Source organism: Schistocerca serialis, chromosome 6, assembly GCF_023864345.2.
Source record: "Schistocerca serialis cubense isolate TAMUIC-IGC-003099 chromosome 6, iqSchSeri2.2, whole genome shotgun sequence".
NCBI classification, from domain to species: domain Eukaryota; kingdom Metazoa; phylum Arthropoda; class Insecta; order Orthoptera; family Acrididae; genus Schistocerca; species Schistocerca serialis.
This window is the reverse complement of record NC_064643.1, coordinates 263,340,289-263,368,242: the sequence shown is the minus strand read 5'-3', so window position 1 is coordinate 263,368,242 and position 27,954 is coordinate 263,340,289. Positions and strand designations below refer to the sequence as shown.

The 27,954-nt window shown below is 42.8% G+C and overlaps 1 long non-coding RNA gene and 1 other non-coding gene across 2 annotated transcripts in view; both read right to left on the bottom strand.

Moving 5' to 3' along the window:
- LOC126485122 (uncharacterized) overlaps positions 1-23,614 on the bottom strand; it is a 75,229-nt gene extending 51,615 nt beyond the window's left edge. The window contains exons 1-2 of the long non-coding RNA XR_007587909.1: positions 23,494-23,614; positions 15,852-15,953 (exon numbers count right to left, since the gene is read on the bottom strand). This is a non-coding gene — a long non-coding RNA (uncharacterized LOC126485122). The remainder of the gene's footprint in view (positions 1-15,851; positions 15,954-23,493) is intronic.
- Positions 22,557-22,640, bottom strand: Trnas-gga (transfer RNA serine (anticodon GGA)). Its single transcript is given in 2 exon segments — positions 22,557-22,591; positions 22,601-22,640. It is a non-coding gene; the product is annotated as a tRNA-Ser (tRNA).
- Positions 23,615-27,954: the final 4,340 nt, after the last annotated feature.

Genomic DNA, 27,954 nt, shown 5'->3' with positions numbered 1-27,954 from the left:
TAAAGTGGAGGGGGTCAGAAACGAAAGGAAAAAGAAGAAATTGATGATATCAGCTGCACGGGACTTTTACGCGGAATTGGTGGTGACGAGTGAAAATATGTGCTGAACCTGGAACCTGGGATCCCCCGCTTACAGTGCTGCTGCACTAACCATTGCCCCATCCAGATACATTGCATATATCGCGGCTACCTTGACAGCCTCCCCCCCCCCCCCCCTCCGCCGCTAACCATCATTCTTACCTAGCATCCCGCAGTCCCTGTCCTTTTGTCCTTGTCCCTTGTCCTAATTTTACGTTCCTGCAGCTGGAAGTCGAACGATACTGTACATCTGCACTGAGGGTTGTGCATTCATTGCCCATCGAGGCGAATTAATTATATGAATGTGTCGTATCTGTTCTTTCGGACAATATCGATAAAAATTAAACTTAAAATAAAAATAAAACAAAAATAAAAATAGACTTATCGCTGACCATTAGCATCGCACATGGCATTGCATTCGATACTCATCCAGCCACCGAGTACAATAAGAGCTTCTGTCACATTAAAATTAATAATAGCTCATTGTTTTAAGTCTTAAATAAAACGCATTCTGAGCAGAGTCAAAGAAATGGTTCAAATGGCTCTGAGCACAATGGGACTTAACATCTGAGGTCCTCAGTCCCCTGGAAATTAGAACTACTTAAACTTAACTAACGTAAGGACATCATACACATCCATGCCCCAGGCAGAATTCGAACCTGCGACCATAGCGGTCGCGTGGTTCCAGAATGAAGCGCCTAGAACCGCTCGGCCACACCGGCCGGAAGAGTCAAAGAATTTAAGGTGGTGTGCATTACAGATTTCGTTACGTCCGAATATATTGCTTATACAATAGACATTCAGTAATTACAGAGACAAACTGATGTAGAAATGAAAGAGTTTCTAGTTGTAGTTTTGTACTTTCACGACTTCAGGCTGGCACAATGCGATGAGCTGAATGCAAGTGACAGATAGAGGGTGTCTTGTTTATAATCTCAATATTGCATGGCGTTTCCGCTCGAAATTTCCACAGTAGTTGAACAATGTTCAGTGATACGGATTGTTTCTTAAGATGAAAAACTAATTACTGTCTTTTCATTAATGATTTTGCAGCATGGTGAAAGTTGTATGAACCGCGTAGCTTTTTGTAAGTGGGTATAACAGTTAAAAAACGGTGCTTCGTCCCAGCCGAACATTTGAAATGTCAACTCCTACGCTTGAAACCCGCAGTGACGACATTGTTTGTGGAGACCGACGTTTTACAGTTGAAGATACAACAGTTGCAGCAAGTGTTGGCACAATTCGTAACGTTATGAGTAACAAAATCAAGACCAGCAAAACAAGGTGGGTGCCGAAGGAGTTAATGAAACAACGCAAGGAAACAAGAATCATTGTATGTACAGACTTGACAGAATGCTATTAAAGAAAAGCAGACCCTTTCCTAAACAATATTTTAGCGTGTAATAAATTTGGGTTCACGATTTTTAACGAGAGTCCAATAGACAAAGCATGGCATAGGAACACATCAGCTCATCTCTCCGAAAGAAATTCAGAACGCAATCATCAGCGAGAAAATTAATGTCGACAGTGTTTTGGCATGCCCAAGATGTCATCTTTTGTGAAGATCAGCTTACAATAAACAGTGGTCTACTATGTCAGACAAGTTACGAACAAACCAAACCTGGCAATGAGAGAAAAACGTCGCGGGTGTTAAAGAAAAGTTGTGATGTTGGTATACGACCAATTATCGCCCTCACACCGTCCAGCTGACCCAGGATACCATTGAAAAAAGTAGGCTGACAGATGCTACCTCATTCTTCCTACAGTCCAGATTGGCTCCCTCGGATTTTTATTTGTTTGGTCCACTCAAGGAGGCATTACGTGAAAATAAGTCCAGAAACAACGAGGAGTGCAAAGAATTTGTGAGAAAAGTGGCTCAAAGAACAAGATAAAGGATTCTTTGCATGAGATATAAAAATTAGTTCAACGTTGGTACAAGTGTACTAATATTGGAGGGAACAACGATGAGATAAATGACCTAGTAGATAGTGTCGGAAGTTCCATGCGGCTTTTCGCGGATGATGCTGTAGTATACAGAGAAGTTGCTGCATTAGAAAATTGTAGCGAAATACAGGAAGATCTGCAGCGGATAGGCACTTGGTGCAGGGAGTGGCAACTGACCCTTAACATAGACAAATGTAATGTATTGCGAATACATAGAAAGAAGGATCCTTTATTGTATGATTATATGATAGCGGGACAAACACTGGTAGCAGTTACTTCTGTAAAATATCTGGGAGTGTGCGTACGGAACGATTTGAAGTGGAATGATCATATAAAATTAATTGTTGGTAAGGCGGGTACCAGGTTGAGATTCATTGGGAGAGTGCTTAGAAAATGTAGTCCATCAACAAAGGAGGTGGCTTACAAAACACTCGTTCGACCTATACTTGAGTATTGCTCATCAGTGTGGGATCCGTACCAGGTCGGGTTGACGGAGGAGATAGAGAAGATCCAAAGAAGAGCGGCGCGTTTCGTCACAGGGTTATTTGGTAACCGTGGTAGCGTTACGGAGATGTTTAATAAACTCAAGTGGCAGACTCTGCAAGAGAGGCGCTCTGCATCGCGGTGTAGCTTGCTCGCCAGGTTTCGAGAGGGTGCGTTTCTGGATGTGGTATCGAATATATTGCTTCCCCCTACTTATACCTCCCGAGGAGATCACGAATGTAAAATTAGAGAGATTAGAGCGCGCACGGAGGCTTTCAGACAGTCGTTCTTCCCGCGAACCATACGCGACTGGAACAGGAAAGGGAGGTAATGACAGTGGCACGTAAAGTGCCCTCCGCCACACACCGTTGGGTGGCTTGCGGAGTATCAATGTAGATGTAGATGTAGATGTAGAGGTAGAAAATGTCTCATTTTCTAAAAGTACATTGTTTTTTGCATCTTTAAATATTGACTTTCCCTCGTATATTTTATATATCTTTTTAAACACCACAGTGAATGGGTCCTTAGTTACAAGCCTTCTGTATTGCACGGTATAAAAAACGTTGTATTCTTCTTCTCTGACATGTACTTGACGGTGAGTGGATGTGAATTTCGAGATTAAAGTGGAAAAGCTGTCCTGGAAATGAAAACTTCTGTGACGCAACTACAATCAAGTCGAAAATACATCCCAATTGTTCCCGTTAACTGTCTTTCTTGCATCACGCTCTATTAATAAAAAGTGCAAAAATCAGAAGTAATTGTAGATAAATTTCTTCCTAGACTAGTCTTAGTGAAATGTGAATTTCTCGGTCAAAGTGTTGCAGGTCACATAACAGTAACATGAAGCTCTCTTAGACTGCTATCTTTAAACGGCATGGTGGAGATTATTTTATGGAATTAATAGTTAATACTTACGTGTTGTGTTTACTTCTTTATTACTTTAATAGTCACCTAGAGAATTTCGCCGGCCGCGGTAGCCGTGCGGTTCTAGACGCTTCAGTCCAGACCCGCGTGACTGCTACGGTCGCAGGTTCGAATCCCACCTCGGGCATGGATGTGTGTGATGTGCTTAAGTTAGTTAGGTTTAAGTAGTTCTGAGTTCTAGGCGACTGATGACCTCAGATGTTAAGTCCCATAGTGTTCAGAGCCATTTGAGATTTTGAACCTAGAGAATTTCGACTTTTTACTGGAATTTTTGATTTTATGGTAAAGACGAGGAATCAAGCAAGCTTGGGTCGAATGGATGAAAGCAATGATCAGCCCACTGACGAGAAAATTGAACCGACTGCTACAAGTCAAGAGAATAGACATCCGTTAGCGTAAACATCCCGCAGAATCGAAGTGTTGGGCGGAACATTGTCTCCAGTGTTAAACCAAGTTGTCGCAAAAACAAGCAGATATGCTGACAAAAGAGAACTTAACTTATATGCCGACTATACAAGATTTGTCGAAGGAAATTCGAGTCGTGTGGTAGTTTAGCTAATAAAATTTCAGAACTGAAAAAGCTCAGGTGCGTTTATATAAAGCGATCGCTAAACTGAAAACTGAAGCGAGTGAAATGAAAGGCACTCAATAGTTGCTGTTGGAGACCGTTAAGCAGTGGAAACTTCCTGGCAGAATAAAACTGCGTGCAGGAGCGAGACTCGAAGTCGGGAACTTTGCCTTTCGTGGGCAAGTGCCCTACCATCTGAGCTATCAAAGCACGACTCTCGAACCGTTCTCACAGCTTTAATTCCACCGGTACCTCTTCTCCTACCTTCCAAATCTTACAGAAGCTCTCCTGCAGACCTCGCAGAACCAGCACTCCTGGGAGAAAGGATAATGTGGAGACATGGCTTAGCCACAGACTGGGGCATGTTCCCAGGATGAGATTTTCACTCTGCAGCAGAGTGTGCGCAGATGTGAAAGTTCCTGGTGTTGCGGCGTAAAGTCAGCGCCGGCACGCCAGTCGGGAAAGACAGAGAACAGAAGGCTGTGACAAGAGGTCAGCCAATCGCATGCTGACCGACCTCCCTCCGGGGCAACAACATGACAGCAGCGACCCCAAGGTGAAGACGACATAAGAGCAGCACCTGAGTATTGGCAGCCCACTTCGATAGCAGCTTTAACGTTAGCCACTTCGTTAGCTGCCGCATGGTAGCCTTTTTATTAGCAATGTCTACGTAGCACAGTTAGAGATCAACAGTCACTGCAGTTCAGTTGAGAGATGATGATCATGTATAGAGGACTACAAGAATTCTTCGATCAAAGTTAAGTATTGTCTTGTTGTAATAAAACTCACTAATAAGAGTTGTTTGTTTGTCCACCGAACGTAGTGTGCAAGATTCCTACACACAGCAACATGGCGACGCGATGTACAACTAAAGTGCGCGTCATTTACGACGGCGGCTGAGTTTAGGTTCGTTCTGCACATCTGATGTCACAAAACACAGTCAGCCAATGAACAGAGAATGACGTTGCCAGAGCTCGACTGCAGTGCAGAGCAGGGGCGAGTGTCTTCAGTTTTAGAAATGTTCAGTCATAAATAAAGTAATTGAACAAAAGCAATGTCTTGATGGCAGACTTTCTTTTATAGAAAGATTGGAAAAAGCATTCTTTATACCAACTGCTACGTATTCTATTAATTAATTAAACCAAACAAGCAATAAGCCTCCTAATTCAGGCGATAGCAAGGAAAGGTGTTTGTATCATTCTAACGAACCGTTTTTTCGCAATAAAGAACAGCGGTAATTGTTTATTTCCTATTGTACTTCGATGAAACGTGAGTAATTGATAGTCATACCAACAATATTTGTCGGTATTTTGCGTGATATTTTAGAGTCCTCCAGGAATTTTACTGAATCACGATCTGTGTTAGCGTAATGGTTAAGTTGTTTCACTGCTACGCGAAAGTTTCTGAGTTCAAACCTAGATCGATGCTTAATATTTTCGTTATTTAACAAACAATATCGAAGTGTCTTACTTCATGAATTTTATTCGTTTGAATGTAACTCATTGAAATTTCTAGTACTTTGTCTCTTCACTATGATCATAAGTTTTCGGTTTTCTAATTTTGTCCTCCAATATTTCTTTTCACAGCAATTAAGAACAATGAAAAGTCACACATACAATATTCATGTTATCTGTTTTGTTTGTATATCTTCTCTTCCACAGTCGCTGTTTTACTATTCATATTGAGATATATTCTTTTGCGACAGTATTAAAAGTATTATTTAGAGCAGAATTTCGGCTCGTACGTTGCCGAGATACTTGATTGTCTTACGCAATTCTTTGCTTCGTTGCTTTGGCAGCATCATATTCAATGTTTTCGTCGACTGATCTATGTTTTGGCAAGTATTTTCTGTCCGTTGTGACAAACACAAATTGTTTGTACAATATATTTTATTTTCTATGTTTTATTACGTCCACAATTCAGTTTTGTGCACTTTGCCAACTTTGTTTTAATCAGAACGTTTTAGAAAAAAGCGAAATGACTCTGGTATAAATAAAAGTTTTATTACAGTCGCAAAAGATGGAATATTTCCAAATTTATAAAAACTGTTTATTTTATAAAGGATGTTTATTTTAACTGGGGACATTGAAATCTCTTGAAAACGACACACAGAGCCAAAAGAAATTCTAATGAAAATTAGTTCCTTTCGGAAGGGAACATAAAATTATAACAAATTTGACCACAAATTCGTCGGATTTTGTAGCATTGGATGTCCCACAGTTTTGTTTAATGTATTTTGTCTACTTCTATTTGATTGATTGAAGTGCTTTAAAATAAAGCCAAACGCTTTCGATGTTAATAAAACTTTTATTACAGTCCTGAAAGACGGAATATTTCTCAATATTACATATGACACCTATCTGGTACTTAAATTAAATGAGATATTGTTATACAGTGAATTTTATATGAAATTTAGGTATCCTGTCCACATTTCATTCTCAACATTGTGGCAATTAAAATCCACCATACGGAAAGTATACGCTATGGACTTTTACCTCTGCAAACTCTTCAAAATTTCGTACAATGGTTTACTACATTTAATGCTGCACAATAACTGCGTTGAACATCGAAGCAAAATTAAGTCATTTATGGGGAGAAGGTACCGGTTAAGAAGAGGTGTAAAAATCAAATTTTTGGGCCAAATAGTTTTGTGAAATTGAATTATAAATGTGTCAAAGCAGTCGAAACACCATGTGTCTGCACAGGCGAGCAGTGCAGTGATGACAAAATCGCGCACAGTGCGGAATGCGGGGAGCACGTCTCTGTAGCAGCGAAAGGGTTAATGTGACCGTGGTGGCTTTACTTCATAAACTGCGCGCTATCACTAAACGTAAGTTTGCGAACTACCATATACTATACTATGGCGCTGTTTCTCTTGGGCGTGCGTCGTTTGCAACTGGCAACGCAGCAATCTCCCGCGTCTGGGCGGGCGTGCGCGAGCCGCCAAGATAAAAGAATTGAACTATAACATGGCGCCAACGATATATGAACAATACCATAGCGACAATCTGTTAACGTTTCGAAACCAGACCCACCAGCACCGAGTGAGGTGGCGCAGTGGTTAGCACACTGGATTCGCATTTGGGAAAACGATGGCTCAGTCCCGTCTGGCCATCCTGATTTAGGTTTTCCGTGATTTCCCTATATTGCTCCAAGCAAATGCCGGGATGGTTCCTTTGAAAGAGCACGGCCGGCTTCCTTCCCCGTCCTTCCTAATCCGATGAGACTAATAACCTCGCTGTCAGGCCTCCTCCCTCAAAACAACCCAACCAGCCCACCAGCTGCCACAGATTGTCTCTGTTTTGTTTGGTCATGGGCTTTCGTGTTTTGGTTCAAATAGCTCTGAGCACTATGGGAGTTAACGTCTGAGGTCATCAGTCCCCTAGAACTTAGAACTACTTAAACCTAACTAACCTAAGGACGTCACACACATCCATGCCCGAGGCAGGATTCGAACCTGCGACCGTAGCCGTTGCGCGGTTCGAGACTGTAGCGCCTAGAGCCGCTCGGCCAGCTAACTAGTGCACAGTCCACCATCAGACGGCGATTCGGAACGTTTTCAAGCACACAAGGGATCAAGCATTGCAATTCTTTCTCGCCTTCTATCGTTCGCATCCACGAGATGGATGATCGCCAGCGGAACTGCTACACGGCAGCCGCCATGGACACTGCTCCACTTTCCTCAGCACCCGGCGCCGAAGGAAGACCGCCAGTATCGCTTCGTGCCGCATGATTTTGTTTTTCAGGGTTTTTGCGATGGCATACGGTGGGCGCGAGGCGAGATCCTTCGTCGACTTGGCGCATGCATGTATCTCATGCGGATTGCAGCGCCGACATTACAATCAAATTTGCAACTGTCAAGTGCACAGTGATCCTTGTGTATCTCTTCCCCAGATTCACGGATCTCGGGTACCGCACGCCCACAGCAGCCGCCAGCGGGTGTCATCACTACACCACGGGACTACCCCGTGGAGCCTTCGCCTCCTACGACTCCTCCGCCCCCTCTCGTCCTACAGATGGAGCTGGACCCACCCAAGCAGCAGCAGCCGACGCCTTGCATCTTGGTAAGAGCCTCAGGAGTTGGACGAGTACCCAACCTTCTGGACGTTTTCTGGGGCACATTCCCACAAGAGCGCAGGCCGGATGGCGGGGTACGTCCCTTGGAGCCACAGCTTCTGGACCATCAGTGCGTCCACGCTCAGCCCTCCCCCCTCAACGTTGTTTTGCTTTGGCGACGTATGTTACGGAGTAAAGTCAGCGCCGGCACGCCAGTCGGGAACGACAGAGAAGAGAAGGCTGTGAGAAAAGATCAGCCAATGACACGCTGAGCGACCTCCCTCTGGGACGACAACATGACAGCACCGACCCCCAAGGTGAAGACGACATAAGCGCCGCGCCCGAGTGGTGGAAGCCAATTACATACCATCTAAGATCATCAGCAAGGAGGTTGAATAATGCCCGTTCAAATGTCAGGCAAAACATGTGCTGTCGTGTACAAGATGTAGACCTAACCAGTGGCCGACTACAGTTACAGTGCCAGGGCACCGCTACTGGAGCCACAACGTAAGCTCGTACCACTCGAGGGCAGCACTTCTGATGAGATATAAAATCGAAATGTTAACATAAAATGATTAAAGTTTAATCAGAACTAATGTGCAAGAAGGTAAATCGTAAACTATATAAGAGTACAACACATTTCATCCTCAACAACGTCATGTAGGACCACATTCGGTATGATTTGTTCATAATTTCAGGAGTGGGTATCACAACCGATACAAAGTTTGTTAAAATAATTACTTTTCAATAAAATAAAATTAATTCAAATATTTATTTCTATTTTACTAGCACAGTTGTGCAAGAAAGTCAACAGTAAAATAGAGTGAAATAGTACAAGTGTCATAAAGCAAACATAGTGTTACATGGAGTCTTTACTTTGCAGTATGACTTAAGAAACACAGTTCATTAATAAAATTACAAGTGGTCATTACAATTTCCATAGAACAGAGAGAAAGTTAAAAGAAGGAATAGTCGGATGGGGATTCTTATTTTTTCTACCCACAAATAAATAATTCACAAAATCAAAGAACCACTTACGATTGCTTTAAATCTGTTCATTTATTATAAGTTATGGGTCTACCTTGTCACCAGTTTCTTCTAAAATGTCCAGTACTATACCATTATTCCCAAAAAGCGAAATAAATATGTCGCTTCGTTGTTTTTAAGCTTCGAATGACATCCCAACTCACTTCCACTGCTTGCATATCCGTATTCACGAAATCTAATTGGAGACAACCTTCCAGTTTCCCCTATGTGATATCTCTTAAGTGAACCGCGAATATCTTATAGATACCTGCACTGCAGAATTTATTCGGTTGGGTTCTAAGCTATGTCGCAGCGATTTACTCAGTTTATTATTCGTCCGAAACCCCACTGTAATTTTATATTTGCGGAAGACGTCTGCTATCCTATCTGACATGGACCCGTATAATGATAACGGAATATACTTTTCCGCCTACTTGTTAACCATTACTTTCTTTCCTACTCTATTAAAATTTTTTCTTCCAGACCTCTTGATTGCCGCTTCGTGAAGCCATTAGCCACTCAGATGTGAACAATCAAATCAGTTTCTTGGTTAGTCACAGCTTTAGAGCAACCTAGCCAAGCTAGCCGACAAAACATTGATGTAAATAATGCCCGCATTTGAGCTGGTGAGTGGCATAAATCATGCAATATAATCAAATTCCCAGCCGTTGGCTTACGATGTATCTCAATTTTGCAGTATTTCATAGTCTGGTAATTTCTAAATCCAAAAAAATAATTGAACCCTCTACTTCGATTTCATGAGTAATTCCATATTTCTGAGGAAGGAATTAAGAATATTCCTACCTCCTGAACCTTATTTTCATCACCAGTAAAATTACGAAAATGTCGTCGACGTACCAGTAATGCATCGTATTTTTTTTTTTTTTTTGCATATTATAGTGTGCGTATTAAACATATAGTTCTCTAAAAATTTACAAAAATTGCTGAAAGGATGCCTGAAATATTTGAGCCTATTGCAAAACCACCTCTCTGGTGACTGACGTTCTTATTACAAGTAAAATAATTAAAATCTAAGGATAGTTTAACTGAATCCAGTAGCTCGGCAGCATGAGGGGGGCTACTTTCCCGAACTACACAAAATTGTTATAAATAATTGCTGATGTTTCATCAAATCACATATTGGTATATAAGTTCTGAATATCAAAAATACAAGAAGTACATTTTCAGGAAATACTGTGTTTTGTAAAATATGTATCACCTGAAAGCAATTTTTGACACACTAAAACTTTTGATACGTAAAAAATACTCTAATTTTAGCTTGACAGAAGCTGTTTACAGAGTAATTTGGACATTTCTCGCAAGAGTGGCATTCAGCACAAGTAACTTCTCGTTTTTCATTTAGTATATAGAAATATATTAGAACTGTCACAAGCATTCAGAAAATCGTTAGCAGAAGCTGCAGGCGGCTGCATATTTACCTGTACGATTTCATTGTCTTCAAAAGATTTTTCTGTTGTGGAAATGTAGTTGGCATCAGTAGTGAGAACAAGGGAGGAACTCTTTTCAGCCTTAGTGACAAACATTTTATTTTTTACCAGTTTTGAATTTGATTTCTTTTCGGAGTTAAACAGGAATTGGAAAGGGAGATTTTTATTACAAGAGAGTACAAGCGCATTACACGATTTTACTGTTGTATTCGCCTGTGCAGATTTACATAATGTCAATACTTTGCAACTACTCTTAACTTCTGAAATTATTTCTTTAAACAGCTCATTATCAAAGTTTGGAGGCAGGTTAAAATTTAAGCCTCTATCAAGTAGCTTTCTTGGAGAAAGTTGTACCGGTTAAGTTAAACACTCTTGTGGCGAATTGGTGTTCACTTACTTGGTCGGCAGCAGTCGATGATATCATAAAATACAGCTTTTGGTATAGCTGTGTTCTGTGATATCATTATTCACACTTCTCTTGACTACTTGTTACCGCAATAATAGTAAATAAAAACCTCATAGTAACCCAGATCACCCAGTTTTGTTCTAACACATTGCCACGGCGGAAATAACAGACGAACAGGATGTATGGTTCATGTCGTCTATTTACCCTTAGTACTCGTATGATATAGAACCTTTCTTAGACAAAATAAAAGGCATTGCACGACACTCAGAAAGAAAAAGGCTGCTCATGAGCATGAGCAGCAAAATTTACCCGTAGGTAGAGCCGACTGGTAAAAAGTTAGAGATGTTGTTGAGGCGTCGTCATAACATACTGTTCAAGGCAGTATAGATTACAAAAAGCTTGTACTGACAGATGTCCTAAAAAGAGCCCAGGAAGCAGCTATTCCACGGACAAAAACTGGGAGGGGACAGAAACTACCGTGGTCGACAGAACTGGCAAGACTAAGGAAGGATTCACGGGACAAAAGAAAGTACTGCCAACAAGCAAAGACAGCTCGTGAAAGACAGATAAGACTTGATCTGTATCGTGACGCTAAGCATGAATCCCAAAAACAACTAAAGACAACAAGCAAGACTATTGGGCCCATTTTGTGAAAACCCAGCTACAGAACGACATCTGGGGACAATCATTCAAGTTAGAAGCAGAACGAGTTAAGACACCGACAGTTCTGTCAACACTAAATCAAGCTGACGGCACAATCACCAGAGGATGGAGAAGCACAGCAGAATGTCTTCTGAACAGGCTCCTCCCAGACGGCGACCCCACACGAGACTAGCGACACCACGCTGACCTAAGAGAGAGCATGAGGCAAACATACATCAGTGACAGTGTAACCATACCATTCGCACAAGAAGGAAGTCGAGACGGGAATCAGCAGGCTTAAAAACCGAAAAGCACCCGGCCCAGACAAAATACTTTCAGAAACATTAAAACAAACAGTAACACAAATCACACCCTTTCTTACTAGCATGTTCAACGAGGCACTACTAACAGGCAGAATTGCAAACCTCTGGAAAACTGCTAATGTAGTAATAATCAGGAAATCATAAGACAAAGAGCCAACAGACCCCAAAAAGGATCGACCGATCTGTCTCTTAAACACTCTCGGCAAGGTACAGGAAAGGCTCCTGTGTGGCCGGTTACAATCGCACAGACGCGTCCTCGGGCTAACGCCCCATCAATTCGGCTTCAGGAAAGGTAGATCAATAGAAGACGCCGTCAACCAGGCACTGAAAGTTACAAATAGCATCAGCGACAAATACGTGGCCGCCATACTAATCGACATAGCCGGGGCTTTTGACAACTTGTGGTGGCTATCCCTCTTCGCCAGGTTAAGGGAAATGAGGCTATCAGCTTCCCTCTACCATAGCCTCCTCGACTACTGCAGACTCAGAGTGGCGGAGTGGAGGGGTGGTACACGGATGGTTGTCACTACCATAGCCTTCTCGACTACTGCAGATTCAGAGTGGCGGAGTGGAGGGACGGTACACGGAAGGTTGTCAAGATAAAAACAAAGGGATGCCCACAGCGCTCGATCTGCGGACCAATATTCTGGGATATTGCAATCGAGCCCTTGCTGAACATCCAGGACACTGACGACAGGGTAAGGGGTGTGGTGGCTTTCGCAGAGGACCTGCTCGTGTTGGTGTCAGCCAACTCGAGATCGGCACTAGAGACGAAAGTCACGCAACTGCTTCAGAAAATTAACAGTTGGTGCAAAGAAAATAAATTAAAAATAGCTCCCAACAAAACTGTATATACCGGGTGATCAAAAAGTCAGTATAAATTTGAAAACTGAATAAATCACAGATAATGTAGATAGAGAGGTACAAATTGACAAACATGCTTGGAATGACATAGGCTTTTATTAGAACCAACAAAATACAAAAGTTCAAAAAATGTCCGACAGATGGCGCTTCATATGATCAGAATAGCAACAATTAGCATAACAAAGTAAGACAAAGCAAAGATGATGTTCTTTACAGGAAATGCTCAATATGTCCACCATCATTCCTCAACAATAGCTGTAGTCGAGGAATAATGTTGTGAACAGCACTGTAAAGCATGTCCGGAGTTATGGTGGGGCACTGGCGTCGGATGTTGTCTTTCAGCATCCCTAGAGATGCCGGTCGATCACGATACACTTGCGACTTCAGGTAACCCCAAAGCCAATAATCGCACGGACTGAGGTCTGGGGACCTGGGAGGCCAAGCATGACGAAAGTGGCGGCTAAGCACCCGATCATCACCAAACGACGCCCGCAAGAGATCTTTCACACGTCTAGCAATATGGGATGGAGTGCCATCCTGCATAAACATCGTATGTTCCAGCAGGTGTTTATTAGCTAGGCTGGGGATGATGCACTTGTGTAACATATCGGCGTACCTCTCACCCGTCACAGTAGCAGTTTAACTGTCCAGCGCCATCTGTCGAACATTTTGTGAACTTTGTTTTTTTTTTTTTTTTTGTTCTAATAATACACCATGTCATTCCAAGCACGTGTGTCAATTTTTACCTCTCTATCTACATTATTCCGTGGTTTATTAAGTTTTCAAATTTATACTGACTTTTTGATCTCCCGGTATACTGTTCAGGGGGACACTGCAGAGGAATCCAATTCTAAAACTAGACAATACAAGCATACAGAGGAAGCAAGCCACACGTTATCTCTGACTGCATCTTGATGAAAAACAGACTTTCTACCATCATATAAAATTGACAATTGACAAAGCCTCCAAAATTATGCACAAACTAGCAAGACTAAACACAACTAGGTACAGATTACCTATTAAGACGGTAAGGACCTACGATATTGCGGTATTTGAATCCACCGCAAGCTCTCCTGCAAGTGGTTGGGCTCACAGACTGAACAGACTAAAAAGACAATTGCAAGACGAGGTCAACGTACTGTACTCCTGAGAATGAGCGGAGCTTTCAACACCACGTCACTAGAGGCCTTTGCGTTGTGATGGGAACCTGCCCTATAGACATAAAAATACGTTACAGTGCTGCACTTTACTGGCTTGAGAGGGGCAGGCTCGATAAAGTCACCGAAATTACGGGAACCAACATTATGAACACAACACAAATGAAACAATGGCGGATTCAAACATGGCGGGGAGCGTGGGATGCATCCGACAAGGGTCGCCGAGTACACTCTTTCTTTCCTGATGTACGTGAAAGACTACAACTGGAACATGTCGACCCAAGCCTGGGGATGGTCCACTTCCTGACAGGCCACGGACCGTATACGGTACATTTAAACCGTATGGGACTAACTAACGATGAAGTATGCGTGTGCGGAGAAACTGAGACACCAGAACATGTCACACTGCTGTGCAGCACGCTAGCACAAGTGAGACCTATACAGAACGACAATAACATCGCCAGAATAATACGTAATACTTAATACGTAATACCGATGACTGGAACACAATAAACAGCGTAGACGATGTTGTATCGAGCACTCTGCACGAAGAATACAAGCGCCAAAACCCATATGGAAGGAGGCGTAGACAAGCACAAACAACACAACAAACCACAAGGGAGGACACAAACACGACCACAGATTCCGAAACCGAGGAAGGAACACTAAGTGAACATAACTCAGAAGGGATCAAAATGTAAGGGACCAAGACCAACAATGCCTGACACTGCATGCCACAACACATTCATAAACAACACAACAATCATAAAACAAATAAACACCGGTACTACATACTAAGACTGTAGTAATAAGGTAATGTCGCTTTGGAGGAGAAGGCTCGAAGAACATTTATTCCGAGGCTCCTCCTGCCCAAGGACATACTGCAAAGGACATATTGCACACAAGCAGTAATTTATTGCTCGTCTTACTGTGTGCAGACAGAGGTATGTTCTCTTCTCTATTCAAAGCTACAATCAATGAATTGTCTATACCAGTAATATATTAATTTTTTAAAGGAATAATGCATTCAAGTAGCAATGAACCATATTCTAATTCTACTAACAAATTACAAAAATAAGTGTATTTATCGCGTAAAGCTAAGATTCATGTATGAGGTGAGCAGTCAGTGTTTAATCTGTATAATCTGTGTAAACATACATCAGCACAAACCATTTCAGATGAGAATAGCTCGAGGTTGTACCGAGACCTTCTCATCTGAAATGGGTAGAAAGAGGCCATTATCAACCAACATGCTACTTAGACTACATTACACATCCAAATACAGAATATCAATTCCCTCTACATACTGTAAATTATTTTCACCACACTCATTGTATAACATTTTCTTTCTTTTTTCTTTTTCTTTGACATTTGAACTATATAAATTATCAGAATGAGATTTTCACTCTGCAGCAGAGTGTGCGCTGATATGAAACTTCCTGGCAGATTAAAACTGTGTGCCCGACCGAGACTCGAACTCGGGACCTTTGCCTTTCGCGGGCAAGTGCTCTACCCGAGTTCGAGTCTCGGTCGGGCACACAGTTTTAATCTGCCAGGAAGTTTTGTATATAAATTATATTCTCATCAACTAGGTAATAACAAATTATATGGAATGATTTTAACAATTGGTAAGCATTCAGTTCGCTGTAACCTCAGGGAAACCTTTATATATGATGTTCTTTATATCATTCAAGAAAAAGCATTAACAACTGTATACCAATAAGATTGTAACAATGAGAAGTCTTTGCTGTTAGATTCAGAAGCATCCGACACACCTTACATTTCAAGGCGGTGGATTACTCTGTACTGTTAATGAAATAAATAAATAAATAATAAATACCAGGTCATCTAACGATGGGCTATCCCCGAAAGGAGTCATGAGCACAATAAAGGATTCAATACCATCTGAATCTGTTTTGCTTATGTAACTTACCAGAATTTTTAAGTTCCCTTCTATAGTTACGGTTATTATGGTAGCACGCCTCTAGCGCCGGCACGCTAGCTCAGCGTGTTCGGTCAGAGAGCTGGTTGGCCTCTGTAACAAAAAAAAAACTAAGTGGAAGGATCAACAAAAGAACTTGAACGGATGTCATGTGACGTCCGGAACGACTAAACACAACGATCAACAACGAACAAAATGAAAAAAAAATGCTCAGGACTTCAGGTCCGATTTACTATCAGTGCCGAATTGTCGCTATAAAATGCGTGAATCTTAAAGGATATATGTTTCATTTCCGCTGTCAGATCAAACCCAGAATGAACAGTTTGTCCCCACTGTGAGTTTACCACTTCACGAACATGGTACGCTGGAGGCGGAATTAATTTTTGCAACAGTTTTAATGGAGGGGAAGCTGCTTAAACTTCGACAGTTTCAGATGTACTCTCTCGGGTAATACGTTGAGGTGTCGAAAGTCATGAGATAGCGATATGCACGTATACAGATGGCAGTAGTATCGCGTACACAAGGTATAAGAGGGCAATCCGTTGGCATAGCTGTCATTGGTACTCAAGTGATTCATGTAGAAAGGTGTCCGTCGTGATTAAGGCAGCACGATAGGAATTAATAGACTTTGAACGCGAAATGGTAGTTGGAGCTAGTCCCGTGGGACATTCCATCTGGGAAATGACTTTAATATTAAGTCTGAGGTATGCGACTTTCACAGGAAGTGGAAGACTTTAAACTAAGGGTTATGAATTTTTTACTGCATATTTGGCGCATCATTTTAATAAGACGTTCTGGTTGGTTGGAAAGAGGACAGGGAGGTAGAATAAGGCACGCAGTTCGTCAGTATGTAAATAACGAATCTGGACATCAATTTTATGCCGAAAATAATGACTTTCCTTGACTTTCAATGAAATAAAGAGACTTTGAAGTTAAAGTTTGGTAACTGTTTTTTTTTTTTGCGTATCTGGTGTCATTTTTCATATTATGTGCTGATTGGTTGGAAACAGGGAAGGAAGAAGTTATAAAGCATAGCACTGTTTTTTTTTTTCATCATTTCTTGCTGTTTTTAATACCGCGCTATAACTTTTTGGAGATAATGAGGCGAAAAGGTATGATATGATGTGAACGTCATAAATAATGTAATTTGACGCCATTTTATGCCTCAGTTGGTAACTTGGTTTTCAGAGTTCTCAAAATGTCATAGTGAGATATGATTTCGACTTCGTTATGGATTTTATTTATTTAATTTCGAGTGCTTTGCAAAATTTTGTCCCTAAAGTTGGACAGTGTCATATTAAAAATGTCTTTCCTGAGTCACTCTCGCACTTCACTCGATAAATACACTCCTGGAAATTGAAATAAGAACACCGTGAATTCATTGTCCCAGGAAGGGGAAACTTTATTGACACATTCCTGGGGTCAGATACATCACATGATCACACTGACAGAACCACAGGCACATAGACACAGGCAACAGAGCTTGCACAATGTCAGCACTAGTACAGTGTATATCCACCTTTCGCAGAAATGCAGGCTGCTATTCTCCCATGGAGACGATCGTAGAGATGCTGGATGTAGTCCTGTGGAACGGCTTGCCATGCCATTTCCACCTGGCGCCTCAGTTGGACCAGCGTTCGTGCTGGACGTGCAGACCGCGTGAGACGACGCTTCATCCAGTCCCAAACATGCTCAATGGGGGACAGATCCGGAGATCTTGCTGGCCAGGGTAGTTGACTTACACCTTCTAGAGCACGTTGGGTGGCACGGGATACATGCGGACGTGCATTGTCCTGTTGGAACAGCAAGTTCCCTTGCCGGTCTAGGAATGGTAGAACGATGGGTTCGATGACGGTTTGGATGTACCGTGCACTATTCAGTGTCCCCTCGACGATCACCAGTGGTGTACGGCCAGTGTAGGAGATCGCTCCCCACATCATGATGCCGGGTGTTGGCCCTGTGTGCCTCGGTCGTATGCAGTCCTGATTGTGGCGCTCACCTGCACGGCGCCAAACACGCATACGACCATCATTGGCACCAAGGCAGAAGCGACTCTCATCGCTGAAGACGACACGTCTCCATTCGTCCCACCATTCACGCCTGTCGCGACACCACTGGAGGCGGGCTGCACGATGTTGGGGCGTGAGCGGAAGACGGCCTAACGGTGTGCGGGACCGTAGCCCAGCTTCATGGAGACGGTTGCGAATGGTCCTCGCCGATACCCCAGGAGCAACAGTGTCCCTAATTTGCTGGGAAGTGGCGGTGCGGTCCCCTACGGCACTGCGTAGGATCCTACGGTCTTGGCGTGCATCCGTGCGTCGCTGCGGTCCGGTCCCAGGTCGACGGGCACGTGCACCTTCCGCCGACCACTGGCGACAACATCGATGTACTGTGGAGACCTCACGCCCCACGTGTTGAGCAATTCGGCGGTACGTCCACCCGGCCTCCCGCATGCCCACTATACGCCCTCGCTCAAAGTCCGTCAACTGCACATACGGTTCACGTCCACGCTGTCGCGGCAAGCTACCAGTGTTAAAGACCGCGATGGAGCTCCGTATGCCACGGCAAACTGGCTGACACTGACGGCGGCGGTGCACAAATGCTGCGCAGCTAGCGCCATTCGACGGCCAACACCGCGGTTCCTGGTGTGTCCGCTGTGCCGTGTATGTGATCATTGCTTGTACAGCCCTCTCGCAGTGTCCGGAGCAAGTATGGTGAGTCTGACACACTGGTGTCAATGTGTTCTTTTTTCCATTTCCAGGAGTGTATTTTGCCGGAAACACCTTTTGAAAGCTTGCTTAAGTGCAGAAAGATTCGACTGCTCCGACAATGCATAAAGCACTGTCACCATGAATATAGCCACTGATGAAATCTATCGTCTGAACGTTTTTCTATGAACGAGGGAGTACCTCATTATATCCACGAATGAACAAAAGAGGGAGTAAAGTCTTACACTGACTTGACAAAAGTCATAGGATACTACCCATTATCGTGTCGAACCTTCTTTTGACCGGTGTAGTGCTACAACTCAACGTGACATGGACTCAACACGTCGGTGAAAGTCCCCTGTTGAAATACTGAGCAATGCTGCCTCTTTAGCCGTTCATAATTGTGAAACTGTTGCCTGAGCAGGATTTTATGCACGAACGGACCTCTCTATTACGTCCCATATCTGGCGATTCGGGTGGTCAAATCATTCGCTCGACTCTTCAAATGTTCTTCAAACCAATCGCGAGTGTTTGTGGCTCGGCGACATGGGCCATCGCCATTCATAATAATTCCATCGTTATTTGGGAACATGAAGTCGTTGAATGGCTGCGAGTGGTTTCCAAACAGCCATTTCTGGTCAATGATTGGTTCAGCTGGTCCAGAGAACCCAATCCATTCCATGCAAACACAGCCCACACGGTTATGGAGTCACCACCCGCTGTTCCTTGTTGACAACTTGGGTCCGAGGCTTCGTGTGCTCTGCAGAACACTCGAACCATTGGACTTGTACATAAGTATGAAAGTGTTTCATTCACAAATTTGCTTGGTGAACGTATTTAGTAGCTCTGTCGTAGCTGGCTAAGACCAACATACATAGGGAGAAATGACATCACGATAAAATAAGAGAAATCGGGCTCGCACAGAAATATTTAAGTGCTTGTTTCTCCCGAGCACCGTTCGAGAGTGGAACGGTAGAGAGACAGCTTGAAGGTGATTCATTGAACCGTCTGCCAGGCACTTTATTGTGAACAGCAGAGTAATCACGTACATATAGATGTAGATAGCTTGTTTTCAAACCTGCCATCCACCCCCACATACAAATTTTTCGTCATGAAATTTGTAAACATAGTAGCTGAGCTTTTTCTCTGAGCCAGTGCACAAGTGTTTTTCCCCTGAAAAAGACCTGGGTGCGTCTCTTTACTTTTTTGGATTTCCTCTGCACCATGTATGAATGGGATATAGGCAGTTTTAACTTGGAAGATTTTTCAAATCTCGCCAACCAGTATATCTTAGGTCACATTAGGCTGTGACTATAGTGCCATCACAAACAGCATTCTACTAGCACTGATCATAATTACCATTCTGTGCTTCTCGTTAAGCAACTGAATCGGCAGTACGCTTGTGGCATCCCTGTGCACAAAGCTACCACTGTTGGGCGATGGCATGACTCCAGGGGCAGCGAGATTTAGAACTTGTGGCCTGTTCTGGTCTGGTCTGGTGTGGCTCAATGCTGTACGTGCCTGTTTACCATCACCCGATGGTTGCATGACTCACGGCTGATGGTGTGCCAGACTCGTGTATCTGCTGCAGGCTGTGAGGCTATAGTGGCATGCTGAATATACTTAATTGTTTTAACTATGACATCCGAGGGGTTGAGGGAATTTTTTAATCAGGCACGCTCAACTGTTTCCAAACTTAAGGTAAATGAACTACAGTATGACGGGAAAACCAAATATTCTACCTGCGTGTGAAAACATCTAAAGTGGTTTCTCAAGTCCCTGAACGTAGATCAGAAGGCAGTTTCAAACTGTTTACTATCTGTAGGGTGCAAAACATGTTTACGTATTCTGGAAATAGCCAAGAGGCTTAGACTGACAGGAGACTTAAAATCGCTCAAAAGAGGAAAGGCCGCTGGACCTGATGGGATACCGGTTCGATTTTACACAGAGTACGCGAAGGAACTTGCCCTCCTTCTTGCAGCGGTGTACCGTAGATCTCTAGAAGAGCGTAGCGTTCCAAGGGATTGGCAAAGGGCACAGGTCATCCCCGTTTTCAAGAAGGGACGTCGAATAGATGTGCAGAACTAGAGACCTATATCTCTAACGTCGATCAGTTGTAGAATTTTGTAACACGTATTATGTTCGAGTATAATGACTTTTCTGGAGACTAGAAATCTACTCTGTAGGAATCAACATGGGTTTCGAAAACGACGATCGTGTGAAACCGAGCTCGCGCTATTCGTCCACGAGACTCAGAGGGCCATAGACAAGGGTTTCCAGGCAGATCCCGTGTTTCTTGACTTCCGCAAGGCGTTCGATACAGTTCCCCACAGTCGTTTAATGAACAAAGTAAGAGCATATGGACTATCAGACCAATTGTGTGATTGGATTAAAGAGTTCCTGGATAACAGAACGCAGCATATAATTCTCAATGGAGAGAAGTCTTCCGAAGTAAGAGTGATTTCAGGTGTGCCGCAGGGGAGTGTCGTAGAACCGTTGCTATTCACAATATACATAAATGACCTTGTGGATAACATCGGAAGTTCACTGAGGCTTTTTGCGGATGATGCTGTGGTATATCGAGAGGTTGTAACAATGGAAAATTGTACTGAAATGCAGGAGGATCTGCAGCGAATTGACGCATGTTGCAGGAAATGGCAATTGAATCTCAATGTAGACAAGTGTAATGTGCTGTGATTACATAGAAAGAAAAATCCCTTATCATTTAGCTACAGTACAGCAGGTCAGCAACTGGAAGCAGTTAATTCCATAAATTGTCTGACAGTACGTATTAGGAGTGATTTAAAATGGAATGATCATATAAAGCTGATCGTCGGTAACGCAGATGCAGACTGAGATTCATTGGAAGAAACCTAAGGAAATGCAATCCGAAAACAAAGGAAGTAGGTTACAGTACGCTTGTTCGCCCACTGCTTGAATACTGCTCAGCAGTGTGGGATCCGTACCAGATAGGGTTGATAGAAGAGATAGAGAAGATCCAACGGAGAGCAGCGTGCTTCGTTACAAGATCATTTAGTAATCGCGAAAGCGTTACGGAGATGATAGATAAACTCCAGTGGAAGACTCTACAGGAGAGACGCTCAGTAGCTCAGTATGGGCTTTTGTTAAAGTTTCGAGAACATACCTTTACCGAGGAGTCAAGCAGTATATTGCTCCCTCCTACGTATATCTCGCGAAGAGACCATGAGGATAAAATCAGAGCGATTAGAGCCAAGACACAGGCATACCTACAATCCTTCTTTCCACGAACAATACGAGACGGGAATAGAAGGGAGAACCGATAGAAGTACTCAAGGTACCCTCCGCCACACACCATCAGGTGTCTTGCGGGGTATGGATGTAGATGTAGATGTAGAGAAAAACATTTTTTGTCTAACAGGCAGGTTGGGACCTGCAGGGGAAACAAAACACCATTTGCCCTGGCTATAAAGAACATCCCATGCCGGCCCAGACTAACATGAAGGCTGGAAGAACCCAGAACTCCTGGCTACAATGCACATTTTTTAAGTATTCCATAACTACCATTTTGAATTGTCATCTTGCATTTCAACAGGGCAATGCTCCTGCCAATTTATACTTACATCAGTTGCCCTACTTCCAGCAATGGTGTCGTAGGAGTGGGGGAAATGCCTGTAGCACAATTTGGCTATTTTTAATTTCTTATCAGATTTTGAATTTACTACCATTTCCTGCTGTTTTATACATAGGACAACTGACCTATGTCGGCGGAGATGCAGGGGAATTGGCGAGAGAGGGGGGGGGGGGGGGGGGTGAGAGGGAATCTGGCATCAGTGCATGATGTCACAGAGGAGAGGGGGAAATCTGCCAACAATACGCTCGGTCCCAGAAAAAAAAAAAATGGTTCAAATCGCTCTGAGCACTATGGGACTTAACTTCTGAGGTCATCAGTCCCCTAGAACTTAGAACTACTTAAACCTAACTAACCTAAGGACATCACACACATCCATGCCAGAGGCAGGATTCGAACCTGCGACCGTAGCGGTCGCGCGGTTCCAGACTATAGCGCCTAGAACCGCTCGGCTACCCCGGCCGGCTCGGTCCCAGAACTGTTCTAGTCCGCGTGCTACGAGAGGTGAAAAAATCAGTGTATCTATGTTACCAACATGGCGGTCAATTTGGAAGCCTCCATCTTGGATGCAACTCGTAATTTTAAAATTAAAATGGGATCATAGGACAAGTGAAAAACAAAAAATGGAGTGTTTTTTAATTAAAACAGATGTTGAGGAATTGAGACATGTAAAGAAGTCAACGAATTTTGCTCTTTGGGCATCGAAATAAGTGATCATGGCCGAAGTAGAGAGGATACAAAATGCAGACTGGCAATAACAAGAAGGGCATTTCTGGACAAGATGAATTTATTAACATCAAAGATAAGTATAAGCGTTGAGCAATCTTTTTGGAGCTGTGTAGCCTAGTGTGAAAGTAAAAAGTGGACGGCAAACAGTACAGACTAGAGGAGAAGCTCTCGAAATGCGGTGCTACAGAAAAGTGTTAAATATTAGATGGGTAGCTCGAATAACTAGTGAGGAGGTACTGAACTGAATTTGGGAAACAAGAAATTTATGACACACCCTGCCTAAATGAAGAGGTGGGTTAACAAGTCACAAATTGTGACACCAAGGAACCGTCAGTTTGGTAATGGTGGGATGCAGGGGGTGGGGTGAGGGGTGAAAAGTGTATAGAGAAAGCAAGGTTCGAGCACAGTAAGCAGGCCACGTGGATGTAAGCTGCAGCAGTTATGCAGAGGAGAAGAAACTTAGAATGAATTAGCGAGGAGAGCTGCACGAGGTTTTCGGAATGAAGAAAACGTCAAGAACACAAGGCTTCCTGCGCACAATTCGTGACTGGTAAATGCAGCAGGAGGGAATGGTGATGATACACACCGCAAGATGTAGGTGCACACAGTCACAGCGCTCGGACAGCGTTAGAAGGCGGCGGCAGGTGGAGGTGACGGCGGCGGCAGAGCCACTGGCGGAGAGTGCATCCGGCTTGGACCGCGGCCGGCCGCGACTTGGCATACGGGCAGCTGCGCGGGCGCCACACGGACATATCACGGCGCACAGGTTGCGGCTCGCTTCTGCTCTCTGCACGCTCCGCTGCCTCCACACCGCAGCAGGTCCAGCGCTGAGGATGGGTCCGCCTGCCTGTATGGACGAAGTAGGCGGACCTCACGTCACAGTGTGGCCACCGTCTCATACGTACAGTCACAACACGCTCTGTAGCGATTTGACAGCTCGAGTATAGCATTCCAGGCGGAGAGGAAGCAGACAGTCAAATGTGTCATGAAAATAGTGTTTGATTTCAATTATTTTCTACTTAATTAACCAAACAGCTGTTATCTTTTTCCGTTCTGTGCGTTAGTTAATTACCAAGAGACATGAGCTACAGTGGAACAGATGTAAAAAAAAACAGCCGAATCACACCGATTCAATGACAAAACCTATAACTTACTCATGAAGAAACACTTTCGAATACGTGGTATATTTGCAGCTTGCTCGGCTGAAAAAAAAAAAAAAAAAAAAAAAAAAAAAAAAAAAAAAAAAAAAACATAAACACATATTTCATGCCTGATAAGCATTTATTTAAGTAATTTTCTTTTGTTATTACCATAGACACTTTCCTTGATGCTTAAAAAAAATTTTGTGGAGTCTAATGAGCCGCCCATTCCTACATTTCACTAACTTCTAATACATGAACATTTTTGTGAATGTACATTAATTACTTTTGCTTCAAAAGCGAATGTGTTGCAGAGTCACTCTTGTGGCTCAGAGTTAGCAACAATTGTAGTATGGATTTCTTCTGTGTTGGGAAATAGTATTATTGCTCTTCACAATTTATTATCGCGTCTGTGTGGTTTTCCCTTAAGCTACAGAAGTGGTGGCTTATTTAGTACGTTAAATAATGTTGGTATTATATTCGATATAAGTTTCCTACGTTCCACATTCACTAATTTGGCTGAAAATGTAGCTAACAAAACTCCACTTTGTTGGGTTGACACACAACGCCATTCTGCAGAAGGTCAGGTCTTCCGGTTTTTACTACAATTTTTTTTTGTTATTAAAGGAAAACGAGAGTATTCAGTAAATATCTGCAGGTTAGAAGAGAATCGTAAATAAGCTATGTACCGTTTCGTTTCGCCCAGTGTCCTTAGGAAATTAAAGAATGACACATATGTTGTCATTTCTTAGTTACTGTCGATTTGTATGGCGCTACGTACACTCCCTATGGAAAAAGAAACTGTGTTACAAATCAGCATAAACGTTAGTATTGGCACTCATGCGATGTTGTTGTTGTTGTTGTGGTCTTCAGTCCTGAGACTGGCTTGATGCAGCTCTCCATGTTACTCTATCCTGTGCAAGCTCCTTCATCTCCCAGTACCTACTGCAACCTACATCCTTCTGAATCTGCTTAGTGTATTCATCTCTTGGTCTCCCTCTACGATTTTTACCCTCCACGCTGCCCTCCAATACTAAAATGGTGATCCCTTGATGCCTCAGAACATGTCCTACCAACCGATCCCTCCTTCTAGTCAAGCTGTGCCATAAACTCCTCTTCTTCCCAATCCTATTCAATACTTCCTCATTAGTTATGTGATCTACCCATCTAATCTTCAGCATTCTTCTGTAGCACCACATTTCGAAAGCTTCTATTCTCTTCTTGTCCAAACTATTTATCGTCCATGTTTCACTTCCATACATGGCTACGCTCCCCACAAATACTTTCAGAAATGACTTCCTGACACATAAATCTATACTCGATGTTAACAAATTTCTCTTCTTCAGAAACGCTTTCCTTGCCATTGCCAGTCTACATTTTATATTCTCTCTACTTCGACCATCATCAGTTATTTTGCTCCCCAAATAGCAAAACTCCTTTACTACTTTAAGTGTATCATTTCCTAATCTACTACCCTCAGCATCACCCAACTTAATTCGACACATTCCATTATCCTCGTTTTGCTTTTGTTGATGTTCATCTTATATCAAGACGCTATCCATTCCATTCAACTGCTCTTCCAAGTCCTTTGCTGTCTCTGACAGAATTACAATGTCATCGTCGAACCTCAAACTTTTTATTTCTTCTCCATGGATTTTAATACCTACTCCGAATTTTTCTTTTGGTTCCTTTACTGCTTGTTCAATATACAGATTGAATAACATCGGGGAGAGGCTACAACCCTGTCTTACTCCCTTCCTAACAACTGCTTCCCTTTCATGTCCCTCGACTCTTATAACTCCCATCTGGTTTCTGTACAAATTGTAGATAGCCTTTCGCTCCCTGTATTTTACCCCTGCCACCTTTAGAATTTAAAAGAGAGTATTCCAGTCAACATTGTCAAAAGCTTTCTCTAAGTCTACAAATGCTAGAATCGTAGGTTTGCCTTTCCTTAATCTTTCTTCTAAGATAAGTCGTAAGGTCAGTATTACCTCACGTGTTCCAGTATTTCTACGGAATCCAAACTGATCTTCCCCGAGGTCGGCTTCTACTAGTTTTTCCATTCGTCTGTAAAGAATTCGCGTTAGTATTTTGCAGCTGTGGCTTATTAAACTGATTGTTCGGTAATTTTCACATCTGTCAACACCTGCTTTCTTTGTGATTGGAATTATTATATCCTTCTTGAAGTCTGAGGGTATTTCGCCTGTTTCATACATCTTGCTTAGCAGATGGTAGAGTTTTGTCAGGATTGGTTCTCCCAAGGCCGTCAGTAGTTCCAATGGAATGTTGTCTACTCCGGGGGCCTTGTTTCGACTCAGGTCTTTCAGTGCTCTGTCGAACTCTTCACGCAGTATCGTATCTCCCATTTCATTTTCATCTACATCCTCTTCCATAATATTGTCCTTAAGTACATCGCCCTTGTATATATCGTCTATATACTCCTTCCATCTTTCTGCTTTCCCTTCTTTGCTTAGAACTGGGTTTCCATCTGAACTCTTGATGTTCGTACAAGTGGTTCTCTTATCTCCAAAGGTCTCTTTAATTTTCCTGTAGGTAGTATCTATCTTACCCCTAGTGAGATAAGCCTCTACATCCTTACATTTGTCCTCTAGCCATTCCTGCTTAGCCATTTTGCACTTCCTGTCGATCTCATTGTGGAGACGTTTGTATTCCTTTTTGCCTGCTTCATTTACTGCATTTTTATATTTTCTCCTTTCATCAATTAAATTCAATATTGCTTCTGTTACCCAAGGATTTCTATTAGTCCTCGTCTTTTTACCTACTTGATCCTCTGCTACCTTCACTACTTCATCCCTCAGAGCTACCCATTCTTCTTCTACTGTATTTATTTCCCCCATTCCTGTCAATTGTACCCTTATGATCTTCCTGAAACTCTGTATAACCTCTGGTCATTTCAGTTTGTCCAGGTCCCATCTCCTTAAATTCCCACCTTTTTGCAATTTCTTCAGTTTTAATCTACAGGTCATAACCTATAGATTGTGGTCAGAGTCCACATCTGACCTGGAAATGTCTTACAATTTAAAATCTGGTTCCTAAATCTCTGTCTTACCATTATATAATCTATCTGATACCTTTTAGTATCTCCAGGGTTCTTCCATGTATACAACATTCTTTCATGTTTCTTAAACCAAGTGTTAGCTATGATTATGTTATGCTCTGTGCAAAATTCTACCAGGCGGCTTCCTCTTTCATTTCTTAGCCCCAATCCATATTCACCTACTACGTTTCCTTCTCTCCCTTTTCCTACTACCGAATTCCAGTCACCCATGACTATTAAATTTTCGTCACCCTTCACTATCTGAATAATTTCTTTTATTTCATCATACATTTCTTCAATTTCTTCGTCATCTGCAGAGCTAGTTGGCATATAAACTTGTACTATTGTAGTAGGTGTGGGCTTCGTATGTATCTTGGCCATAATAATGCGTTCACTATGCTGTTTGTGGTAGCTTACTCGCATTTCTATTTTCCTATTCATTATTAAACCTACTCCTGCATTACCCCTATTTGATTTTGTGTTTATAACCCTGTAGTCAACTGACCAGAAGTTTTGTTCCTCCTGCCACCGAACTTCACTAATTCCCACTATATCTAACTTTAACCTATCCCTTTCCCTTTTTAAATTTTCTAACCTACCTGCCCGATTAAGTGATCTGACATTCCACGCTCCGATCCGTAGAACGCCAGTTTTCTTTCTCCTGATAACGACATCCTCTTGAGTAGTCCCCGCCCGGAGATCCGAATGGGGGACTATTTTACCTCCGGAATATTTTACCCAAGAGGACGCCATCATCACTTAATCATACAGTAAAGCTGCATGCCCTCGGGAAAAATTACGGCCGTAGTTTCCCCTTGCTTTCAGCCGTTCGCAGTACCAGCACAGCAAG